Source organism: Trachinotus anak, unplaced genomic scaffold (assembly GCF_046630095.1).
Source record: "Trachinotus anak isolate AG129_WGS33_773 ecotype Australia unplaced genomic scaffold, CSIRO_AGI_Tana_v1 ptg000009l, whole genome shotgun sequence".
Lineage (NCBI taxonomy): Eukaryota > Metazoa > Chordata > Actinopteri > Carangiformes > Carangidae > Trachinotus > Trachinotus anak.
The window spans coordinates 3,058,818-3,083,567 of record NW_027273860.1 but is presented as its reverse complement, the minus strand read 5'-3'; the positions used below and the strand labels follow the sequence as shown (position 1 = coordinate 3,083,567).

The 24,750-nt window shown below is 40.2% G+C and overlaps 1 long non-coding RNA gene across 1 annotated transcript; it reads right to left on the bottom strand.

Moving 5' to 3' along the window:
• Positions 1 to 463: 463 nt before the first annotated feature.
• LOC139625695 (uncharacterized) lies at positions 464 to 12,112 on the bottom strand. Its single transcript, XR_011691980.1, has 5 exons — positions 10,721 to 12,112; positions 4,006 to 4,107; positions 3,540 to 3,600; positions 3,272 to 3,439; positions 464 to 545 (listed from the first exon to the last, which is right to left on the bottom strand). It is a non-coding gene; the product is annotated as an uncharacterized lncRNA (long non-coding RNA).
• Positions 12,113 to 24,750: the final 12,638 nt, after the last annotated feature.

Here is a 24,750-nt window from a genome sequence, read left to right as displayed (position 1 = left end):
ATAGGAAAACGCAAGCATCACAGACGTAGTAACATGATTGGAAGGGAAGGAAGGAAGAGCAAGGAATCTGGCTCTTCAAATTGTGGATGGAAGTAATTACCAGTCTAAGGTCAATAACAATGGTGTCGTGAATGTTATGTTATGAATGATATTTCTAATGATGAAATATACTGTAGCTGCTGCTCAGGGACTGCATGAGGAAATCTGCAGTCTGGTGCACATCGTTTATTGTTCTCTGACCCCACCCTGCTGAGTGGATGAATAAATAAAGGCATTAGTAAAAGTATGTGCACAGGGGCCGCTCTCAATGCCCATTTCCACTCATTCACTTCCATCCTTTCCTCTGGGTTTTTCCACCCTTAAATTAATTATCATTGTTGCACCGTTCCTCAATTACTAAGTGGAGAAAATAAATATTTGCTAAAAGGAAGTTAAGAACATCAGTGTTTTAATTTGGTAACTGGTGCCATTAATCGCAAGATTACAGTGTCAACATCTTCTTTTGCAGTTGTGTCTCAACCATCTGCTGCGTCTCATGAAGCACGCTGCGTACAAGAAAACAAACAAGGAAAGGCACTGATTAAAGGAAATTTGGTAAAAGAAAAAACAGGTTCTCGTTAATTTGAAGCAGTAGCACAGAACTCTCAGTGTTTCCTCATTGAACATGAGAATGGCGCAGCTGCTTATCCAGCTGCCAAAAAATAAGATAAAAAAAAAAGACAGATTAGTCTTGTGAGATCATTTCAATCAGAATTCCCTTCAAATGGATAAAATAGCATTGCATCACATCTCTAAGAGAAGCATGAAAATGTTTTCTCTCTCTCTCTGTTGGTGTTGCATTCTGGGCCAAACACACAGGAGCGTCCGGGTGTGTCTCTTCCACATGAAGAAAAATGAATAAATAGATAAAACGCTGGGATGCTCATGGGAAGAGGGGGACAAAAGTGAGTCGCAGCTGCATCTCATCTGTGAAGCTCGAACCTTTTCACGCAGATGCAACTTCTACCTCTCGCAGTTCTTCTACTTCATCTTCTTCACATAATCTCCTCTTCATCTTCATCACCACTTCCACTTCTGAGCACTGCTGGTTTTGAGCGTAATGGCCTCAGATGCACAAAAACAGAGATTTAATAATGCAGAAAAGGCATGTTGGAGAGAGAGAGAGAGAGAGAGAGAGAGAAGCTCCAGAGGCAGCAGCGGTGGCATTCAGTATATTTTTGTTAAGCTTCTTTACTGCATGCCCCACAGTTCTACAAGAGGAGATGCTGCTACCATGGAGCAAAGACCTGGAGAATATCGTGTTTGCCTCATTAAAAATGACACTCTCAGTGAGGTGAGCGCGAACAAACAGACAAAGGGAATAATAAGAAGCCCTGCAGCCCTTCACATATTCAAATGTGTGGGATATGTGCAGATTTGCACTTCATTATTTAAGAATGTTTCATCCGTGCTCACTAAATATGACCAACCATCAGGAAAAAAAAAAATGGAATCAATAACAAGTTGTTCATAGCTGTGAAACTCATTAGTCTCTAGGCAATTAGGACGCATGTATTCTGCATTGTGTCGTGTGCAGTGTGAAGCAGAACACCCTGGATGTAGTAGCTAAAAGGTGAATTAATCAGTTAATTAATCAGAGGCTTTTCACTAAATTACGCACACAAGCTCCAGCAACTCAAAGGGGGATGATAAAAAAGATATGAGAAGAAGAGTTTGAGTCCCTTGATATCATTATATATGCGTGTTCAAATACATTAGGAGGGGTTCATTGTTCTGCAGCGAGACAGACGCACAGAAAAACACTTTCATTAAAAGTTTACTCCCCAAACTACTATTTAAAATTCAAGATTGTTCTGGAGTCTACGAGTTATTTAGTGTTATTCCATAGTGACTCAAACTGCATTTATCATCACAAAGATAAACACAGAGATGATTCTCATTGCATCAGTATTAAATAACCACTAAAGAAATAAAGAGTTCAAACGAGGGAAAGAAACTCTTCTGTCAAAGATGTTAACCACTACAACTCTTCATCTTTTTAATTCAATAAAGAGCTGATTTATTAAAAAAAAAAAAAGAGTTTGAAACTAATAACATATTCTACTGACTGGCACCACAACATAGATGTTAACTGTTCAAAAGAGGTTATACTAGTGGAACAAGCTATTTCAAGATGTACACATACAGCATACAAACAAAGCGCACACTCAAACATACAGAATAAAACACAGATGAAAATAAATATATGTATTTTAAAGAATTGCGGGTTGTGGCTAAACACTCCACAATAAGCTAGTTACACCAGTGAAAGAACCTTTTAGAATAAAGTTCTGTCAAGAACCCCCAAACATTCCCAACATTTTGTTGAGCCCACAAAAATACATACCCCAGCTTTGTTTTATGGGTCCTTTATTTTCCAGCTCGTTTCCTTGAAACTTTCCTCATACTTTCCTAAAACTTGGCGAGTAATTAGTGTGACATTTGCAAGAAAGGCTGGAGCAATTTGGTATAGAATGTAAGGGAATTGGTGAAAGTGTTAATTGCTACAGTTACTGAATATGCGCTTGTTAAGTTTGAAATTTTAAGAAAAAAACTAGAAAATTATGCAGTAGGTAAGTGAAAAATACTTCATAATCAGTCATCATTATCCATCAGAGTTTCCTGGAAAGATGAACAAAAAATCTAAATTCTTGATTAAATAGAGAATGTGCCACAGAGACACTGTGTCATTTTATTTTACAGATCTGGTCTATGGAAGTATAAATGGCAAGCCAGTTAGGTTTATCATCATCACTTTGAAACACAAAAGTAAGGAATTTCCACTGCAGCTGAAGACTACAGGTCACCAACATGCAGCATAAACATCAATTAAATGAATATTAACCAATTACCAAGCAGATATGTAACGTATGACAGTTCTAAGACATTAAGAATTGAAAGAATTTTTGTTAGTCTGTTTTGGAAAATGCATATGAACTATTGTTCACAAACTTACAACATACTTATTTCCCATCTTTTTCTTGGGAACTCATAACAAGCAGGTACTTCATAACCATAGCGACCAGTGCTGAGGAAGCATTCATAGAAAGCATCCGGAAAATAAAGCACGACCACGACTTCTCTAGGTGACAGTTTCCGAGAAAGTTCTTTATTGACCAACTACTTAGTAAATAACCTTTCAGAATACTCTCTACTGAAGAAAAGGATCTTCGATTCTCCAGATTAACCTTCATAAAAGTCATTGTGGATGCTTTCATTGATAGATAATTACCTACTATAGAGTTGCAGCAAGGACAATCTCAGCCAAGATCTCTTATTTTTGCCACATGACGTGATCAAGGCAGACTGTTCATTTTCCAGGAGAGAGTCTCGAGGAGGAGCTGGAGGTGTTTACATCCCGTCACTTTGACACATGGTATGCAGTAATGGTGGCATCTGTCTGGGCACCAGACACACACACGCGCACACACACAAACACATTTTTGTAAATACTATAACTTGGTAACAATACATGAGAGAAACATCAGCCTCATACTCACACAGGCTCATCCTCCAGAGAAGATGTTGAAGGGATTTCTCCAAAGCTTCTGTCCCTGTATCCTGACTTACAAATATGGGCTAATTAAGGAATCAATTTGCATAATTAACAACCAAATTAGTCGGAGGGTTGTCTTTAATATATGGTGGGGATTACAACGATTTATTTCACAGGTCAACATCATCTTGCCACAGCCCAGATATTCAAAGGTCATGAGTCAGTGTTTATTGTTTCTAGGGTGAAATCTGAAATGAAATTAGTTTCTGATATTTTATTCATGATTGCGTCATCACATTTATGCAGAATTTGATTTTATGTTGTTTGATTGTAACTTTTACTACCTTCGCCAGGACAAAATAGAATTCTCAGTCTTCTGGTTAAATAAAGGTTGAATAAAAAATCTATGATCATAACACAATCAACCGTAACAAACAAAATGAGTGTACAGCCGTGCTAGCACCTCTCACATTCTTAGACTGAGCAGTAGAGGTCTTCATGGGTCCATTCGGTTCTGAGGGTCTCGGTTTTATCTTGCAGGTCTGGAGTCTGTGTGTCAACATGTCCAGTACCTGAGTGGATGAAAACAGACCTGATCATGTGATATCAGCTCTGATCATATGGTTCATTCACAGCTCACCAAGATATTGTTCTGTTGAGGGAACTGAAAGGACTTTACATCATTTATATAAACTTGTCTTTGAAGCACATAAAGGACATGATGACGATTATTATTATTATTATTATTATTATACTTTTGCGCTTTTCCACTGCTTGTTAAATGATCGATTTGATTGACAGAGTATGAAGCTGCTGCTGGTGACACATTGGCCACACTTGGATCAAATCAAATTATCCTTTGCTTCAGATTCTGGTTGGACTCTGGAAAAATTTCACACCAATCCATCCAGTGGATGTTGAGATATTTCAGTCTGTAGCAAAGCGGTGGACTGGCCAAGCAACATAGTTGTCCACAGGCTTCAAATAAATAAATACACAATTATACAGTATGAGGCACAGCACAGGAGCGCTGTATATGAGCTTCTTGGCTAATATAGGCAGCAAAAGTTACAACCGAACAATATAAGCCTAAAAAAATGTTGGAAAAATATTCCCACACCTGATTTCCCTCCAAATTAAAAGTTTCATGTGGCAACAGGTGCTGAAACCCCAATGATGGCTGCAAAACACAGCTGAGACTCTAACTGTGTTGTTAGTGGGGGTCCAGGTTTGTGGTGTGTCTTTACCTTTATAGGCTTCATTTTGTTAGAAAATGCTGCAAAACAAGGCAATGAAATAAAATGTATGTTTGAATTATGCATATGTGAGGAAAGGTGCTGTGAGTACAAAGCATTAGAAACAGGTCCTCAAATACTGGATGTTATAATAGAATTCCACTCAATATGCAAATTCTCTCCCCGTTTTTAAGGCAATCACAAGTACACTCAGCCGCTGCTCTTCGCTTTCCTGGACATGGTCTATTTTTGCATTGAATGGAAATGTTTATTTTCTGAATACATTTTTTTTTCCTCTTCAGTGCAGTTTACAGTCTCCAGGCGGAGGAAATGGATGCATTTTTTTTTGTTTTTTTTCCATGGCACAGACAAACACTAATAGAGATAAGAAAATAAAAGTTGTCACATGATGAATTGATTATGTCTCTGTTAAACTTCACTGTAACCCAGTTTGCCGTCCTTCCAGTCCTTGGTTTGTTGCCGATTGAGGAGTTGCAGGCTGTGCACAGTGACAGCATGACGAAATCAAAACAGACTGAGTTTGAGTCTGCACTGAGGGAGTAACATGCACATTTGTCAAACTGATGTTTTATCAGGCAGCTCCTCTGAACTTCTGACAGTCCTCTGAACACCCCAGTGGGGATGGAGGAGTCTCACCAAAGGCTGTCATTAGACAGACGAGAGAAATGAATGGTAAGATTCAAAGCTTCCTTTGTGTGTAATTACGGGAAATTATCCTTCACACTTTTGGTAGGGCAACAGGCTGATGAAAATGTGCCTCTGCTGTGGTCAGATTTACTGTGAAGAGGATAGTAAATAGCTTCTCTGCTGAAAGATGTGTCAGAATGACTTCTCAGACCACCTAATGTTTTAAATTGAGGCTTTCCTCTCAGTTAAGGTGACATTAAAGTGACTTTGAATCATGTGGCAGAAATGGGCTGTCTAACATTTCCTCCAGAACATTTTGTAGGACGTGACAAAATGCTCTGAGCAACTTCTCCAACAGGATGAACTGATCAAAATGCACAGACAATTCAATATAAAGTTGTCTTTTTATAGCTGAGTTTGGGATAATTATTTGATGGAGTTACAAACCTATGAGAACAGCCTGTTTCCATTGGCACACGAGGAAATTAATAAACCATTACTGTAAGACATAAGTCTAATTTAATGAGTCGTTAAGCTGTATGTTTTCAACTGTGTAGCCTGTAACCATTTGTCCAATGTTATGACATTTTATTTTATAGTCATCAAATAGCTATGTCTCAGTTTAAAGCATCAGTATGTATGTTGGCAAACAGAGGCAGAGATCTTGCTTAAGGGAAAATATGATTACCAGCCTGCCTGTATGTTTTTATGCCAAAGGGGCGAGACCAAATGTGTAGTGGTGTGTATGTCCGCCTCTGGGCAGTGGGTTTTACAGTGGGGCTTAAGCTGCCTGAAAACAGGCTGCCTGAGTATCACTGCATATTTTTCAAAGCAAAGATGGAGCCTGTCATGTTATAATCTCTAATGTGATCTATGGTCAGACTTCTGTTCTGAGTCCTCCCAGGCAACATGAGCACCAGCTTAAAACTGCTGAACTGAACCCTGGAGAGAAGTCCTACTGGCGGGAAGACTCCGGTGGCCAGAGTGAAACACAGTGGCGATAGGCTGCTATTTTACTTTTATTAATAATCTCTGATAAAAATAAATAAATAAAAATAAAGTCTCTACATCAGTTCTGACCTCTCACTTTTTAATCTCTCTCTTATCAGTCCCCAAACTGGAAGTTAGTCACAACATTAATGTGTTGAACACTAGGACCCACTGAAAAGGAATATTGTTCTTGGACAAACACTTATTTGATTTAATGGTGCAGTCAATGGGGAAATTTGCTTCCCATTCATGCGTATGTGAAAAGGGCTGTGACACATTCAATTGCAGTAGACGTAATAGTCTTTATTATTTTGGTGATTGTCATCCTCTTGACCAACTCACATGTTAGTCATGGACCACTTCAGCATCTAACTTTATGTAGCCTGAACCATCCTCTCTTTATTTCTGTCACAGTATGAAACTGCTGTGATGACACATCACTAACTAACCCCAACCCCAACCCGAACTAATGACTTTTTTTAGGACGAGAATACACACACAGGAATGCATAAAATTAATTTCACACACAACAAAAATGCTATAGCCAGAAAAATTGTATGAAAGGCAGTGGCTGATGAAAAAACTTGTCTGTCAATACAAAGCCTGATGTATCTTATTGCTCTGAGTCATAGAGCTCTTAACATATCAGTAAACCTGTTTATTTGAGGTGGTTTTGACTCAATCCCACTTGCATCGTCTTGCTACAAGAAATACACACTAGAGCACCAAACGTGGATTAATCCACCGCTGAAAATAGTCCCAAACAAATGCACTATTTCCTTGGCTTGGATGGGAGGACATTTTTTATCAGATTTCTTGACAGAAAAAAAGAATTCCCAGTTGTTGAGGACATTTCTGGGTCCTTGGCCCTGGGACTCAAGCTGGCTCTTCACCTAATAAATCAAACAAAAGAAGTAAAACAAAAAAGCAATCCTGTTTTATTAATGTTATTCTAATGTGGGATGAGCAACATCCTTCTCCTTGGCTCTGAAGATCCTCATCATCATGTTTTGCTGTTTTCATTATTAGCCTGTGCGCTAAATAACAGCAGCCAGGAGAATCTGTTCATACTTAACTTGCTCTCACTGGAAATCAAGCTGAAATTAGCTGCCTGTTAGAAAAAAACACTATTATGCTCCATGTCTTCCTTACTGTATTGTCTTACTCTAAGGTATACAGAGGTGTTTTTTTCTTAATTGCTTTTTTTTTTAATGAACACACAGGTCTGCTGGATCCTCCATACCACCGTCGCCACTGCTTTCCTCTTTCCTCCCCAATTCCTTTTGTCTTCCCAACAATACCGCCTCTGGCATTTTGATCACAGCTTCAAGGCCCAGGATGCCTGAGCTTAAGTTGAAAGCAGCGAGAGAAAGGAACTCCAATTAGGTTTTTTCCCTCCTTTCTTAATTTGTTTTCAATCAAACAAAAGAATTACAGTGTCTTAAAAAAAAAAAAAAAAAGGGACAACAACATCTGCGCTGGCTTTTGAGCTCCTGGAGGTACAAAGGTAAGTGATTTGACATTTGTTTGACTATTTTCTCCCACATATAGGAATTATAATGACAAACATTGTGCAATAGCTCTCTGCTGGCATTATTTTTCCCTTTTCCTATTAGTTGTGATTCATAATTTACCAGCCTACAGTTTGGCAGGGAACTTTTACCGCAGGGAGTCTAGGGATTCCCATACTCAACCAAATTATAGTAAAGTACTGATTATTTTTGGCTAATGCTTTTAAAGAGAAAAAATGTGCATAAGTGTTGCACGGGCCTGAAGTTTGGGCACAGCCTGATACATTCAACCAAAACAAAACTTTCCACTCAAACATGGCCCAAAACATACACTCTTCATGTTGTGTTGGGAGGGTTTCCCATGGGTTAGACAACTGCATTAGCAATGTAACCCTGTTTCAACCAGGACAGACTTTTATTGCCATGTGCAAAACAAGAGAGGAAAAGAGTGTGATGTGAGAGTCTTAGACAACACTGTGATGTCATCATTTGTGAAAAAGGGGGCTGTGAGGCAGTGAGAAGTATAGGAACCCCCCCCCCAGGGTCTAGACTGGTGGTGGTGCTGGTAATGGGAAGAAGGGAATGCTGGAGATCCAGATGTGATGATGTAAAGCTGGAGACGAATGAGGTGGATGAGGATCACAGTGAAACGAAATGAAATGACACCTGAGAGCAGGAGAGACATGACCAGATTTCAAAGTTTGACAGGGACGACGTGATTGGCTGGATGAGATCATGGCGAGATCTGGTTGATTGCCGAAAACACCTGAGGTCAGCTGATCACGAGGAGTCGGGTGAGAGAGGGAGAACGCTTAGCTTAATTTCCATAAAATGTGGTCTTAATAACCATGAACACTGGAATTTGGCTACTTTTTCCTGTACTTTACATTATTAAGCCCCATTTCTTACATTCTGGAGCTTTTAGAAAAAAATATGGGGTTTTTGAGTTGTAAGTATGACTCAGATATTGATGTAAATTTTGGTCAAATTTGAACAATTACTGTAACTACTGTGTAAAAAAGGCAGCTGTTTGCCAATACATTCACTACACCTTCATAGGTTGATGATAATCTTCTGGTCTCATGAGGCCAAAGGGGGGGGGGGGGGGGGGGGGGGGATGAAGAAATGCTGCTTTAATATTTCTGCAACAGTACAATAACTTTCAAAACTGGCACCAAGACACACATTTGAAAAAGTGAAATCAGCTTATAATACCCTTTCCTCTACTTCCATCCCTGGAAGATCATTAACACCAAAACACTATACCCAGCTTGCACATTACAGCTGTGTGGTAAGATTGTACTCCCAGAGGTAAAGCACCTTCTTCTTCTCCACTTACGGTTGCATTTCACAACCTTTTCTTCGACTTATTGTACAATAAGCATCTTACTCTTCAGTTTCTAATCTCAATGCACTCAAATCATATTCTCTCATGATTCTTGGAGAGAGGGAGAGATAACAGGCTACAAAGTCTGAGTTTTGGGTTCAGAGTGGGTAATTGCTGCCTTCCTTGGATATAGCAGCAGTTTCTCGGGCTTCCTCCCCGAAATTGAACCGATTCCCCGTTACCCGTGGTCACCGTGGTAAGTACCATCGAAAGCTGATAGGGCAGACATTCAAATGAGACACTGCCACCACATGGTCCAGCAATCAGCTGGAGGTTATTGAGAGTCACCAAAGTGGCCGGGGCACCCAGAGAGGCACCCCACATGGATTTTGGATCTGATAAATGCACACCTCCCTGGGGGGTCAGCGCTCGTTTGCATGTATTAGCTCTAGAATCGCCACAGTTACATGACAGTGATCAAAGGAACCATAACTGATTTAATGAGCCATTCGCATTTCCACTATAGGGGCCGTGTGTAGTTAGACTTGAATGGCTTAACCTCCCCCCACGCATGTCTTTGGGGCACGCGTGCATCCCACCAACCTGGATTCATCTGGAGTCTGTAGCTTCATCTGAAAAGAGCTTTCATTGGCAGGATCATCACACTGCGGCTCTCCAGCACCTGAGGCAAATACTGTATCTCTTCTAAATTACTTTGTTCAAAGCTCAAACTGCTTCAGAACAGGCAATGTCACTCCAGAGATCTGCTAACAAGTCTTTCATGTTATCACTATTTGAATTAAGCTGAATTTATAGGCCCAACATGACATTTTTTTTACCTAATTTGAGGCGCATTAAACCACAAATTTATTTAAGAGTATAAGTCACAGAATTTTTGTTTACATGTGGGTTTATTGTGCTGCAATAGGCTTCCTTTGTTCTGCAAAGACAGTGGAAAAGCTGCTTTAGAAATAAAGTGAGGGTTTATTGATCTTCACGGGCAGATTAGGCTGCCGCAACAGCACGAGCAGAAGAGTTCTGCAGGGACTAGAGAAGCCTCTCAATGCAAGAGGTGTGAGGCTGCGTTCAGACACATTAGTGTTGAATGGAAAAAAAAAATGCAGCCCCGTCATTCAGTTCAAGGAGACCGTGGCAAAAAAGCAGCAAAAAAAACTAAGACAAAGGTACATATTTTGCATTGTCATCCCACAATTAAATGCTTGCTTTGTTGACTTGAATTAAGTTGAAACAATTATTTGATAACTCAAGATGATGAATGAAGACATTATGATGTGCTTCAGGAGATTGGGAAACTTTCTTTTCACAATTTTCTGACATTTTATGGTCCAAAGAATAATTGATTAACTGAGAAAGTAATCAGCAGATTAATCAATGATGAAAATATCCATTAATCGTAAACTGGAACAGGCAGTTTTTTTTTAACAACAAAACGCTTCACGATATTTTTACTCACTTGTCTTTCTCCCTCTTACTGCTACCTGAAGCAACGCCCCCCCCCTCCCAGAACAGGATGAAATTCTCATTTTTAAGTACAAGTGTTTATCCAGACAAGTCAACTGGCTCTGGTTGGGGTAAAGATTCTGCACACTGACACTACACTACATTAAGGGTCCTGCACAGCCACAGGTGTTGTCAGTTGGCTGATTAGACCTCTAGTTGGGTGGAAGTTGGGTGGAGATTTGAATGCAGTGTCACCAGAATGATGTCCCACCTTAAAGCACAGTATACACTGTGTGATTTGGGGCTGTCCCAGATCAGAGAGGACCAATGTGAAAGAGATGTTGTGGTGTCTTTGGTCGTGGCTGCAAAATGATGGTCCTGCACTGTCACACACTCACACTGTTCAAAGATGGCTGTTGTCATGGAGAAATATGGAGATGCAACCAGAGATAATACTTATCTCAAATTCTCTTTGCAAGGTTGACATCCTAAGTTGGCCTCTTCCCCAGCCACAACCAGGGCCTCATCATCTTCTTTGCATTTTTTCCATATACATAACTAACTCTTGGTTTACCACTATCGATGGTACACACTATGACTCAGGGGTTCTCATCATACAGTCCACAGTAGAGGTGGGAATCACAGAGTAACTTATGATACAATACAATATGTCGCCCATGATACCGATGGTATGAAGAGGAAAAATACCACTAAAAAGGTGCCTCTTTAACACGTTTCTCTATCAAAAAAAATACACATTTCTATCCCATATCAGTATCCAACCTTGCAGAATGCAGTCTCTCTCTCAGTCACCTTCCAGCTGTAATTCAGATGACAGAAAAATGCCCAGTGGATGTGTAAGGATTTTAAATTAGCTGACCTGAAGCATCCACAGCAGAGCTCTCAGAAATAGCTCCCCAGCATATCCACAACTCAGATGGTGTATTTACAGATAATGTGAGTTATGGTTACTCCGACATGACACGAACATGGCAGGCCCCCAGCCATTTACAAGGGACTGATACAGATTAAGACACAGACCTAGACTTTGACACAGACCAGACCAGCACAGCCAGCGCGCAGCCCCCAGACAGACGAATGAAAACATCATCACAGATCTATAAATGAAACAGGACAACGGTCTAATGCAAATATATCAGGAAACACAGATATGATGTAATGTCATATGGGAAAAGTTATATGTTTCTTTTCTTTTTTTTAAGGAAGAGGAAGCTTTGTTTAAATAAATATTGTTGTAAGAGTCTGTTTCTGGGTTGTGTTGATTTTTATCTGTTCTGTGATTCCTTTTGAATCCCTGAAGAAGAGTTATGTTTCTCAGACAACTTCTTTTTCAAGAACTCTCTTTGAAATTTATCTCACAGTTCGAAGGATGGTTTTTCCTCTTGAATCTATAGTTTCCAAGGCGATTTCTCAGCTTCAAAAGGAACCAAATCCTAAGTAGAGAATAACTTCCAGTGTGCGGCCAGCCTGTGTGTGGTGTTGTGTTTCTATATTAGTGAGGACTGATTGACTGATTTTTCTTGGTCACCTGTGGATGAACACAAAGTGAGTGCAGGCGCACAATCAGCCTGATGGAGACATCAGATTTGGGCTCTGTTCAGACAGAACAACCTCATAGACAAGCATTTATCATGTAAAATCGATCAAGACGGTTACATTTACAATGACATTTTGCTCTGCCTCCCTAACATCCACTGCTGTGCAGTAGATTTGCCTATTTAATTATTTATACCAATTTTTTCTACTCTGTTCTTTACTTTCTTGTACTGTGTTTTTCTTTCTATTAGATGTAGTGGATTTTATATGCATTGTGTAAGCTACTGGATACCTCAGCTTCCCTCAGGATAAACAAGCATCCATCCATCCATCCATCTTGATACAGAGTAAAAAGCTTTGTTATTTGGGTATGTTTAATAAGAAATGAATGTAAAACTAGTCTGACCACACCGACACTGAACCACCTTTACTTTCTGCTGCACTGTTTTGTTTCTAGTACTGTCTCCTTCAGTGGGAAAGCTCCTTTTTTTCCTCACTTATTGTGTTTCAGTGAACACAAGAAGACAAGGCTCCAAAAGGAGGTGTTTATCTGCGTCTGTAAACATCTAAAACTAATACATGTTTGTTATTTTTCCTCATTTCCCTCTTGAAGTTAGTGTTAACACATAAGACAAGCGACTGGGTACCAGCCACTGTTTCTGTTTCTTTTGTTTGTGTTACAAAAACATTGTTATTATGATGTCTCTGCGGTGAATTGCAAAAGTCTGCTGAAGACAGGTCACAGCTCCCCTCGTATTTGTACATTAAAAAGCCTCACGGTTTCCTTTGCTTATTATTCTTTTTTTTTTTTCCTCCTCTATAACAGTGAAAAGGGTCCCTGCAGATGTTCCCTTTGCTTTTATGTCAAAAGCTATCTAACTGATAGTAGGAAATGTCAGCCGAATCCAAAAGTAAAAAAAAAAAAACAAGCTGATTATTCCTTTCCATGAAAGGTCACCTGTGACACAGTATCTGGAAAATGTAAGATAAATCTGTACAACATTAGGTGTACCCAGCCATACCCGAGTCGGCCACCTGCGTCCATCTCCGCTCGGCTGAAAAAAAGAAACAATTGGCTGGAGACACTGTGAACGCTGAACTAAAGCCACCCACTCACGTTTCTCATTTGTTTATAACGTCTATAGGTGTCTGATAAACTCCATGTGACTGCAGCTCATCACAGGACTTGTGTTGTGCCTCCACAGTGACTGTGCACGCTCCGCAGCAGCTGACAGTGGTGTGTGTTCGCACCATGAAATCTGATGTCTCCATCAGGCTGATTGTGCGCCTGCAGTCACTTTGTGTTCATCCACAGGTGACCGCCCTGTTCACTCATACAAGCAATGGAAGATGTAAGAAGATTGCTTTTTATGGATTGCATTCTGAACAATTGGGAGTGACGCTTTTCTCTAGCCGACTGGCTGGCTGGCTTGCTGGCTGGCTGGCTGGCTGGCTGGGGTGCGCTTGACAAAAACATAGTGGGTTTGTATTGTGCATCAGGGCAGCATCTCTTGAAAAGGCTCCTCTGATGGCTGTGGTAATTTCAAGTTCCAGACACATTTATCTTTTTGAGAAAATTGCAGAACAGAGGTAATATGGAACCGCACGTCTTTTGATGATTTACTGTATATTGTAGGTAATATAAAGCACAGTGTAGGACCTGGCTGAGAACAACACTGGTGGTGTTTCATGGGGCTCCCTGCTGAGGAGGGCACAAATTTCCATTGGAACTCTGACAGTGAATGCAGCGCTGCACGCCTTTCCTCTCGCCTAATGATGCAAATTATTAAAATGATTTCCCTCCACAACCTGTTTCATGTGTTTCCTTCCAGAAATAATTGAGGAATCTTTTTATGTTTTCAATTAGCTGCTTTTTTTCCCCTCTTCCTCCTGACATTCGTTCTAATTGCTGAAGATTCAGGCTTTGCTTGGAAATGTTGCGGGGCATCACAATAAGAGACGCTTTATTTTCCCCCGTCAATCTTCTACAATGGAAAGGAGAAGTGAGAAGGAGTTTACAAATAATTACTGGAAGAAAAACATTAATTTTCCGCCTTTGTCAGAAAAAAACATGCATTGCTCTCAGGGAGTAATTACAGCGAATACTGACATAGTACAATTGTAGAATTTTTCTGGTTTTCAGGACATTTGCAGCACTCACACCACCTTTATTTACAATTATTACATACATTTTTTTTCCCATATACACTAAACCAAAGCCCTGTGCATCAGGTTTCTCTTGAGGACTGATACAGAACAGTGTCCTGTGCTCCTTCCTAAGAGAAGACCCCATTAAAATTATCTTTAGTTTAAAACACTCATCCCCCAGCTCTGTCCTTCATTGTGAACAGCAGCTGTAGTTTGAATTCATGTCACTTACAATAGATGGTGACTCAGTTTCTCCACCAAAAAAAAAAAAAAAAAAAACAGTCATAGAAACCTCCCAGACCTCTTCTGCAGTGCAGTTCACTTCCCCACTGCCCATCTGTGAGCCCAGTCAAACATGCCAAATTCCATTTGTCCTTTATAGCACATAAACATGTTTGCTCACAGCGGCCATACAGAGGCAAGTTTTTACCAGGGTCACAACTAACATTTTTTTCATCATTATTATTATTATTTATTTTTATTTTAGTTTTTATTTTTTTGTATTAACTGATAGTAGACTGAAAAAAAACGTGAAATCGTGACAGATTAACAAAACCCCCAATAATATCTTTAAATGTCTTGTCTAACCAATGCAGCAAATTCCATATATATTAAATGTTATAATTGTATAAAAGAGAGAGAAAGAGAAGTTGTCTGGAATATGAATTTAAAAAGTAATCAAATGTTCTTTTACGCAACGTATTTATGAGCAAAATGACATAAAAAACCAAAAACATCAATCACAGGGAATGAATGTATTGTTTTCTTATGTTTAGTTATAATCCTTAAAATTTCTTGCTGATTTGGTGTCCCCTGTGGTTATTGGTGGTAAACGCAAGTGTACTTTAATAATACAGGTCTCAGAGTTTTACTTGCAATGACACTATGTCTCCACTGGGGATAGTAAACATATATTTCTCTGTCAAAAATACTACAGAAACTGGTGCATCCAGCGAAGCCAAACAAACCTGGCATATTGTATTAATAAAGACGTAGTCGTCATTAGTGAAGCAATATGCACATTGTTTTAATAAAGATGACTTAGAGTAATTACACTCTGCAAATTTATTGGATGGCAATTGCGGGAGAAATGTCAACCATAAATTCTATGAAAATGTGGGTTTGATATAACCACAAACTTATGAATGAACTTTAAAAGACACACTGAAACCTCCAGGCTCCCTCTGATACAGACTGGATAATTAATTGTTTCTCATGGTGGTGATGAAAATTAATCAAGCATTTTATACACTCTCAGAATGAGTCTGCACTATATTTATATAAAATCTCACCACCAGTGGGTAGACGTCATTCTATAATACACTTTAAAGGCCTTCTGTATAGTTATTACTAGTATTGTTATCTTTTGAGTATTGCATATGTCAAAGTTCTGATTTATTGTTTTTGTGGAGATTTTGTAGAAATAAGGCAGAACTAGTGCTGTCTCATTTCAGGCCATCCATCATGGGCTGAGTCTGTGACAGTGTCATGTCTGATACCAACACTCCCTGTCACCAAGTTCAGAGTCTTTCAGATCCTACACATGGGGGTTTAACATAAACAGCTGCTTTAAATTTAAGGGGGGACCAACAAGCGCACTGTAATTAATAAGGGGGAGGGGCTGACATATATGCCCCTGATGGGAGTAAATACTAAAATCGACCTCTAGGGAAACACATCATGTCTGAATGGGACTTTTTTCGACTGTACATACTCTCCAGTCCCAGTGGGTGAGAATAAATTCCTCCTCCTGACTCCTGCAGTGTCCTGATGGAGGTGAAAACTAGGCTAACCCTCCTGGCTGCATCCCATGGGAGAAAGTAGCAGATGTACAGAACCATACTTGCCCTCCCCAGTACATATACAACACACACACACACACACACACACACACACACACACACACACACACACACACACACACACACTCACAAGTGCACACAACCCAAAAGCTCTCCAGGGTTCTGTCTCAAGCCGAGCCAAAAACCCAAGCTGGGGTAATCCCAAGGGAGCTCAACTCTACCACCGGCTCTCCCCTCAAATCCTGTTGGGTCAGAAAATCCAGAGAGAAGCTGCTGCACCACTGCAGGGAGGGGCGGGGAGGGGGGTGGGGAAGGGGGCGCTTGTTTTTTTCACAGTCCTGTACAGTAGTGTGGTCCCTGTGGAGAAAGTGAGGATTGCAGAGGGAGCAAGTCGGATACACGGGCAATTCATGACTTTTTTCATGAAGCTGAGCATGGATGGCTGTGAGCATGCTCTGTAGCATTGTAAAAACACACACACACACACACACACACACAAACACAAACACATATGTACACTGGCTTCTCTCTCCTGGGGTTTAGCAACACATCACACACATTTAACAAGTTTCATCAGCCATGATTATGTAAAGTAAGAGAGGTGGAAGCAAAATCAGCAGGGAAACATTTTTTCTTTCATCACTCAAAGCATCCTGGAAGCACAACAGTCCATTTCAGACTAATCCGACAAAAACGCCGCGGTCAACTAATCAGGAGCGAGGCTGCAAGGTTTGCCTTGAATAGTGGCACGGCAGCGTCATGCTGGTTGCCCGGCGCTGGCACGGCGGATCCGAAAACACACCCAAGAGCCAAAACAGGCCGAAGAAGAGGCAAGCAGATTTGTGAGAAATCACTGGAAAAATACATCAACTATAGAGTGAAGATGACACAGAGAGATACGAAAAAGAACTTGCTAATAGTGCTATAGGGAAAATCAGTAAGCACTGTAATAGCAGTCAGTGAAATATTGATAGGAAGCCAACATGTAGGGATTGAATTGATGTTTCTATGACATTTTTTGCACACATAGAAAAAGAAATACAGTGTAAATACTGGCTCAGTGGATGTGGATGTGTTGCCAAGGGCTGTGTCTAGTGCAACATGACTTGGTAGGAAACCAGATTGTGAGACTTCATAAAGATGGAGAGGGTACAAGAGCATCAACAGGATGTACAGGAAGTGCAGTGACCATCCTCTAAAAGTCAATTGTCTACTTACACAAGCTCGCATTGAAAAACAGACAGGTAAGTGCTTCTGACCCTGCACAAGGATTATCTGCGAAGATTAGTGTTTCAGTGAGTCAGCAGACAGCGTGAGGGGACATTGCATGAAGTCAAACTATGGATGGCGTCCAAGAGGAAAAACCATTGCTCACAAAACTGCGAGATTAAACTTTGCCAAAGAAGAAGATGAATGAAACAAAGCCTGATGATCATTGGCAGCACATTCTTCAGATGAAACCCAAATGAATTTATCTGGATCAGATGGAGTCTCGGATTTTTTGGCGTGGACCTGAATGCACAGTGAACATAATAGAGGTGAGAGTGCGCTGATGTATGGATACACATGGTATATGATTTATAGATGACACTGTGAATGCAAGTTTTGTTTACCCAAATACTGAGCGACAAGATGACTCCAAGCCTGAAGAAACTTGGCTGGAGAGGAATTTTCCAACATGACAATGACCCCAAACACACCGCAGAAATCAAAAAGGGAGTTTGTAAAGAAGAAAAAAGTGAAAACAATGACCTGGCCCAGTCTGTCCCTTGACTTGAATCCAATGGAAAACCTTTGAAGTATTCTAAAGCAGAAGGTAGAGCAACAAAAGCCCCTCCAGCAAAGAGCAGCTGAAAAGAATCATGTGTGAAGAATCTCTTTGTGTTAGACTGGGATCATCCTCGCTCAGGAGGATCGAACCTGTCATCAAAAATAAAGGCATACGTATGAAATATTAAAAAAGTAAAAGGGAATCTCACTAATGAAGGGTGTGCTGACTTTTGTTGCAGTTGGTTCTTTAATAGGGAACCTTCATTACAGTTTAATTAGTCCAACACTTGCTGTTTTTCAAACTAATTGGCTTCATTCTTCTCGGGCTTTGGCTAAAAACAAAATTTTATGAAACAGACAGGAAATATAATTACTTAACATTTAAGGGATATTGACTGGGGCTGTACTCTGTGTTGTTGTGTACTGTATCCGATCATTTTTAATTAAAGTATGTATTTATGTAAGATTAAAGGAAAGTCAGAGGACAGTATGCTGAAATGACCAATTGTGCAGCAGCCATGATTAAAATTTACCTGACAATGATATCCAGGTTAAAAAAAACCCCAACATACAGCGCAGATTATCTCCCAGCATCCAAATCAACTTTGGGGATCCATTCAGACTGTGCATATATGATTTACAGTCATGAAATATTTACATCTAATAACCACATACAATCTGTGAACTGATGGAGTGGCCCTAATAGCACCTCATTTCCCATCCCCCTGTGCAAAGCAGCCAAAGGTCAACATCTGCTCTCGCCAGTTTGGAAAACACTGGGAGGCAGAGGGTGACTGGGAGGAGGGAATGGGGGGGGGGGGGGGGGGGGGGGCTCGGTGTCATTAATTGGCAATCACAATCTGAATCTCAGCTGCTTTATTTGTTCTGTTTGGCAAATGAATGGAAATTAGTCCCGATGATAATGATGCAGGGATATATGGGCGGTAAATATGTTAATATGTGTGCAACAGGAACTTATAGCTTATTACATATGCATGCACATACAGTATCACTCAGTGTGATATGAGCAGTTTTTATCCCATTTTGCTTGAGTTTTCATGGTGGAAAAAAATAAAGCATGGACAGAAAAACTCTTCAGTAGCTGCAGTCAAATCCATTTTTTACATTTAACTTTAAATCAATGCTCAGTATTGTATTCAATGTTATTTAACTGGCTAAATTGGCTGAACCTTCAGAGTCTTTAACAGTAACACCCTCTTTACAGATGCACTGAAAAATACAATAAATGGAACAGATAGAACAGAATAACTGACAGTGAGGTTCAATTAGAGCAGTTACAGGCAGGTAGAGGATGATTATTGAGGAGTTGTGAAGTGGAGGGAGTTATTTTGGGCCTCTGCTTGCAGGTTTCAGTAGTCAAAGTCCTATTCAATTTCTCCTTAGATGATGACAGGTGATTGTCAGTGGGAGCACTTCCAAAGCGTGGATGTAAATTCTCTTATATTAAATTGTCAGTACAATAAATGAGCAACCATGTTAGAAAATATCTGGTTCAGTGATTAAATAAATGAATAAATAATAAAGATATAACCTTACAACTAATGTAATAATGTAATAATGTTAGCAAGACCTGTAAAATTCTGTAAAGTTTGGTGTCACAGGCAAGCTGGTACTACAATACAATCAGATTCAGAGGCAGTGTTTTTATGCCAGGTTCACATCGTATGAGCCCGTGTTTACCCCTCGCAAGAATTCACACCATCAGACCAGTTAACACAGCTTCGATTGGTCCTGTGAGGGCTGAAAACGCTGACAACGCCAACATTGGATCCATTAAATTTGGGTTTTTTTACCTCGAATTAGCTATTTGTAAATGTTGCTATTACATAGCTAGCGTTAGCATTAACAGCTGTTTACTAAACAGTCTTGAAGAAACATTTCAAGTTCAGCATCAAACTTCAACATGTTCGGTCTTGTCTCGACCATGTCTTTTCTTCTACTGAAGTTAGCACGCGAACCAGCCAGCCCTAGTCCGTCTCCTCACTTAACGTTAGCGACTCACTGTAGCCTCGAATCTGCCCTGAAGACGGAGAGCTGCTCAACAATGGCCGAAGCTATCGTCAAGCAACAATCACCACCGCCCACTCCCAGCAAAAAACGCACGTTAGGTGGCAGAGAAAACTTACAAACAGTCCCTTTAAATATCAGACTTTCAGCCGTATTCTGGCACAGATATGAGTGTTGGAGTGTGCTGATGATGCAGGGTGACAACAGAGCTGCAGGGGGCATTTCAGAACTTTCCTATGGTTGTTGTTATAACCTTTTGTTCCTCTGTGAAAACTTCATGTTTACAGTGAGGAAGTATTTCATTATCAAATATTAGATTTCTGCTGGAATGTGCCTTAAAATCACTGAAAACTTCCCATTAAGTAGGCTGCGTCACATTGACCGCATTTTAATACGTGGTGAAAAAGGTTAATTTGGGTGAAATGATGACTCCATGCAAAATGTCCGAATAATTTAAGCTGCAGTAGATGTGTTTGCATGGTCATGGGTCTAGATAGCAGCAGATTAGAGTAGAGTTGATAGCTCTTTAATACACAGCTGCAAGTACACTTAAAGGAAACCACAGGGAAAAGATCCATAGTCTTATCTTTTCCTGAGAATTAGACTGATAAGACAAAGGGTTGTTTTTCTAGGGAAATCTTTTCCCCATCTGCTGTGGTTGGCTGTAATATTCACCATATCTGAATGCAACGTTCATTCCAAAAAAAAGTTTAGATATTGGATTTGATTTGCATCCTCATGTGCACAGCATGTATGGATCAGTCTGCATGGCATCTCACATTTCACACATGTCATCACTGCAGAGGAGAGAGATGGCCCCTGCAGTGAGACACAGCAGCTTCTGCCAGGGGTCCACACACTCGCATCATATAAATAAATACAAAGCACCAACACACACATTTGTTTAGTCATGCTGAGATATTCAGAGCAGACTGACAGAATGCTGCTTGGAAAAAAGGCAGTCCAGCTCATTTGCTTGTTGACTGGCAGGTTATTGCATGTCAGGTTTTGTGGGACAGAAGGATGAACATCAGCTGACTAACTGTACAATCGGGTCATGATCAAACCTGGGAAACTTCCCCTCATATTGCATCAAGTCGAGTTTTCTCTGAGTCTGTGTTGTCTGAACTGTCACCCACGGAAACAGTGCAGGACTCCTCTCCAACAACATCCTCCTCTGTTTTGTCAGGGTGCACGTGAGCAGCTCTCCATCCAAATTATTCATCAAGTCAAGAGCAGACAATCTGCTGGAGAATGGGAACTAAGAGAATGGTAACTAACTGTCGAGAAAGAAATTGGTCGAGCCCCTTTTCTTCTCTCCTCTGCTGCTTCAAGATGCCGAAAAACACATCAATCTTGCATGTGGCTGTTGACAGATTTCAGACACCTGTTCCATGAGATTCGGTTTGTCATTTGAATAATTTGTGCCATTGCTGTTTCACAGCCGGACCCTATCAACAATTTACAGCAGATGTGTGGTCTCACATGGCAGCGCCTTGTTTGGTATTTCGAATTATAACAAACTTTATGTGACAGTTGTGTTTGCAGTGAAACACTGATCCAATACTGAAAGGTGCACGGCTCCCAAACCTAATTTGCCATATATGATACCCTGGTGGCTCAGCTGTTTCTGTGCTACACAACTATTTTGATATACTTTCCAAGAGCACGGCCTTGACTCTCTCTTCCCCTAATTTCCCTTTAGATTTGGGAAAAAATTGGACAAATAAGAGGTTTATTTTATAAACTAATGAGATAATTAGAATTCTACAGTGAGAGGAATATTTCTGACTGCATCATTGACCCTTGCACTTCTTTAACTTTTATACTTTTGCTCTCATTACTGCTATGAGCACTGTTACACTTCTTATTATTTCACTGTTCAGGGCATAGGATCCTTTGCAGAATGCTACAACCATTCATTAATATGCATTCTTTTATACTTAAAGTGACTTTTTTGTGTAGTTTCAATCTACCAGACCACGAGCACAAATCCTCTCAGCCGGTGCAGATCCTGGTTTGACAGGTCCAGTCCACAGATGCTTCTTACAATAACAAGGAGCTGAATCATGAATCAGACAGCCAGTACCAGCAGCCACTGCACATGTCCATCACAGGGCAAATGGCAGTTTGCATGAGTGCAGTCCAAAGGCCACTGTCAAACCGCCAGCTAGTCTCAAAACTGGCAACTGTCACAAGGAGGAGATGTGGCTGACAATTAGGAAGCAGTCGTTGTCATTCACTCCCAGTCATTCACATATGAAATTGAGCAGCGGTCCAGAACTGGAGGATGTATACTTCAACTTGTATTTTTCTTCCCCCTTTTTTTTTTTTAACTTGACTGTTTTCTCTCATTATCTCTCGTTGATGCTTCACAGACATTTTACCCACCTGTCAATTCTCACTAACGATTTGGCCATCAACCACAACCCCAAGGTCTCCCTCCACATGACTTCCAGGAAACTGCTGAGACTATGCACAGTGGATAAAACAAAAAGAGAATGGCAAAATAAAAAGGGGGCGGGGTATGTTGGGATGTGATTTAATAACCATTTGCCCTTTGCACATCTGCATTAAATCAAACCAAAAAAGAGAATTTAAATGAACAGCTCTGAAGATTTTGGATATTGATGGTTTTTTTTGTCTTAATCAGATGTTTTTAAACAGTTAAAAATGCAACTGTGGACTGAATTTGTTCCTTAAAGGAAATTGTGTGTTTTTGTGAGGTCTGGGGACGTTGTGCCACAAGAGACAAAACTTGACAATGCAGACAGTTAAAAACAGGACCAGAGTGGATGATTTTCACTTCATTGTTCAGTCTGACATCATGTTGAAGTCAGCCGTATCCATCCTGTGGACATCGTTCTCAGTCGACACAGAAGCTGCACTAGCAGTTGCTCGGAACAACTAACTGAACATTTTTCATGTCAATCAAAAAGAAACGCAACGATTTAACAGTTGTTATTTCTGCACGTGGACTTGCAACCATCTGTATAGCTGTGTCTGCCTCATCCATGCTTATCTCCATTTTTTGGAACGGAGTCTGGCTCTGGCACAGGACGATAACATCCTGATTCTTAATACCTACAAAGCTCTGATTGGCTCGTTGTTCTTCGAGGTGAGCACTGGACTCTAGACTGATTTGAATCACATGAGAAATCGGATGCGATTCAGAGGTCTGGAACAGGTGTAATTGTTTTGCCATTTAGGTGTTTAAAAAAAAAAATCGCCAGTTTAACCCTGACGTGTTGCAAATCATGTATGATATCCAGGAATTAGTGCTGAATAGTTTCGGTAAGAAAACTCTTTGTTTTCCTTCATTTTACAAAGTGATTTATAGATAAATTGGCTCCCTGCCTTTCTGTTTAAATGTCAAAAGACTGATGATTCTGGTAAAAACTGATTTGGTTCTCCTAAATACATTATAAATTAGATTTGGTTTGGTGTTTTTGTCAATTTTTTTTAGTGGCAACAACTCCCTTGAAAAAAATAAAGCAAAGCATTATTCTATTTAAATACTTTAATAATTTCCTGCCTCATCTGAAGCACTCAACTCCAACACCAGTGGTTCCCATTGAAGACATTAAATAAATAGATAAATAAATAAGGCAGACATATACAGTTTCATTTTTTGAACCTGACTCAGCAACAGCTGGGCGTTGTAGTTTTAAGCAAACATCACTCAAAATGGGAGGAAATGGTACATTTGTTGGGGACTATTTTCAGCGGTGGATTAATCCACATTTGATTGATGCTTTAGTTAGTATTTGTGCCAGCAGGACAGCGCATGTGGGACCGAGTCAAAATGAACTACAGTGTGTGTTTATGGTAATGAAAGAACATGTCACCCAGTGCAACAGTGTGACTCACTGATGTGTTTTTAATAGTTTTTGGAAACAGTGGAGCTCTATGGCTCAGAGGAACAAGATATATGAGGCTGTGTATACACGGACAATAGTTGTTAGTCGGAGACTGTGTGTGTGTGTGTGTGTGTGTGTGTGTGTCCCATCCATAATGCTATAGACTCCACAGGTCAAAATAAGGAGGTCAAGTTAACAAAAACTGTAAGCAACAGTGTGGGAAACATATGTGAGACAACAACATGCCCTGCCCTGCCCTGTAGTTAATGATTTCTTTCCCAGACACTTCCTGTTTCTGCTCCTTCGGCAAGTTTACACCAGCACCATCTTCATTCTTCCCTTTTGCCTTCATTTTTACTGCCTATCTGTCTGTATATCTTTCTAGGTCTTACTTTAGTTTCATCTCTGTCTCTGTGTCTGTGCAGGTTTACTACGCCGCCCTAATTGTTTTCCCATCTCACTCTCCGGGGATGTGTAGGCATGGCCTTATTATCCTGGCTGATCGATGTGATTTATAGGTTTAGGGAGTGAGACATGCAAACTTTCTCATCTCCTGGGGATAAACCGAAGAAATCAATCACACACACTCGCTGTGTGTGTGTGTGTGTGTGTGTGTGTGTGTGTGTGTGTGTGTGTGTGGGCTAATCCAGACCTGAAAACTACTTTCTCTCCAAGACCATTGTTGGAGCAGCATCACTCTTCAAATCGAGCTTTAGTTGTTTTTTTTTCTCCTCCCAAATACTCAATTTAATCTTCATTCCTCCTTTTGAATACTTTATGTGCAAATGGTAAAAATATTCAGTATCTCAATCTGCTGAAACACTTGGAAATACAATTTTTTCTCTTACATGAATTACTGTCTTTCACTACAGTTACGC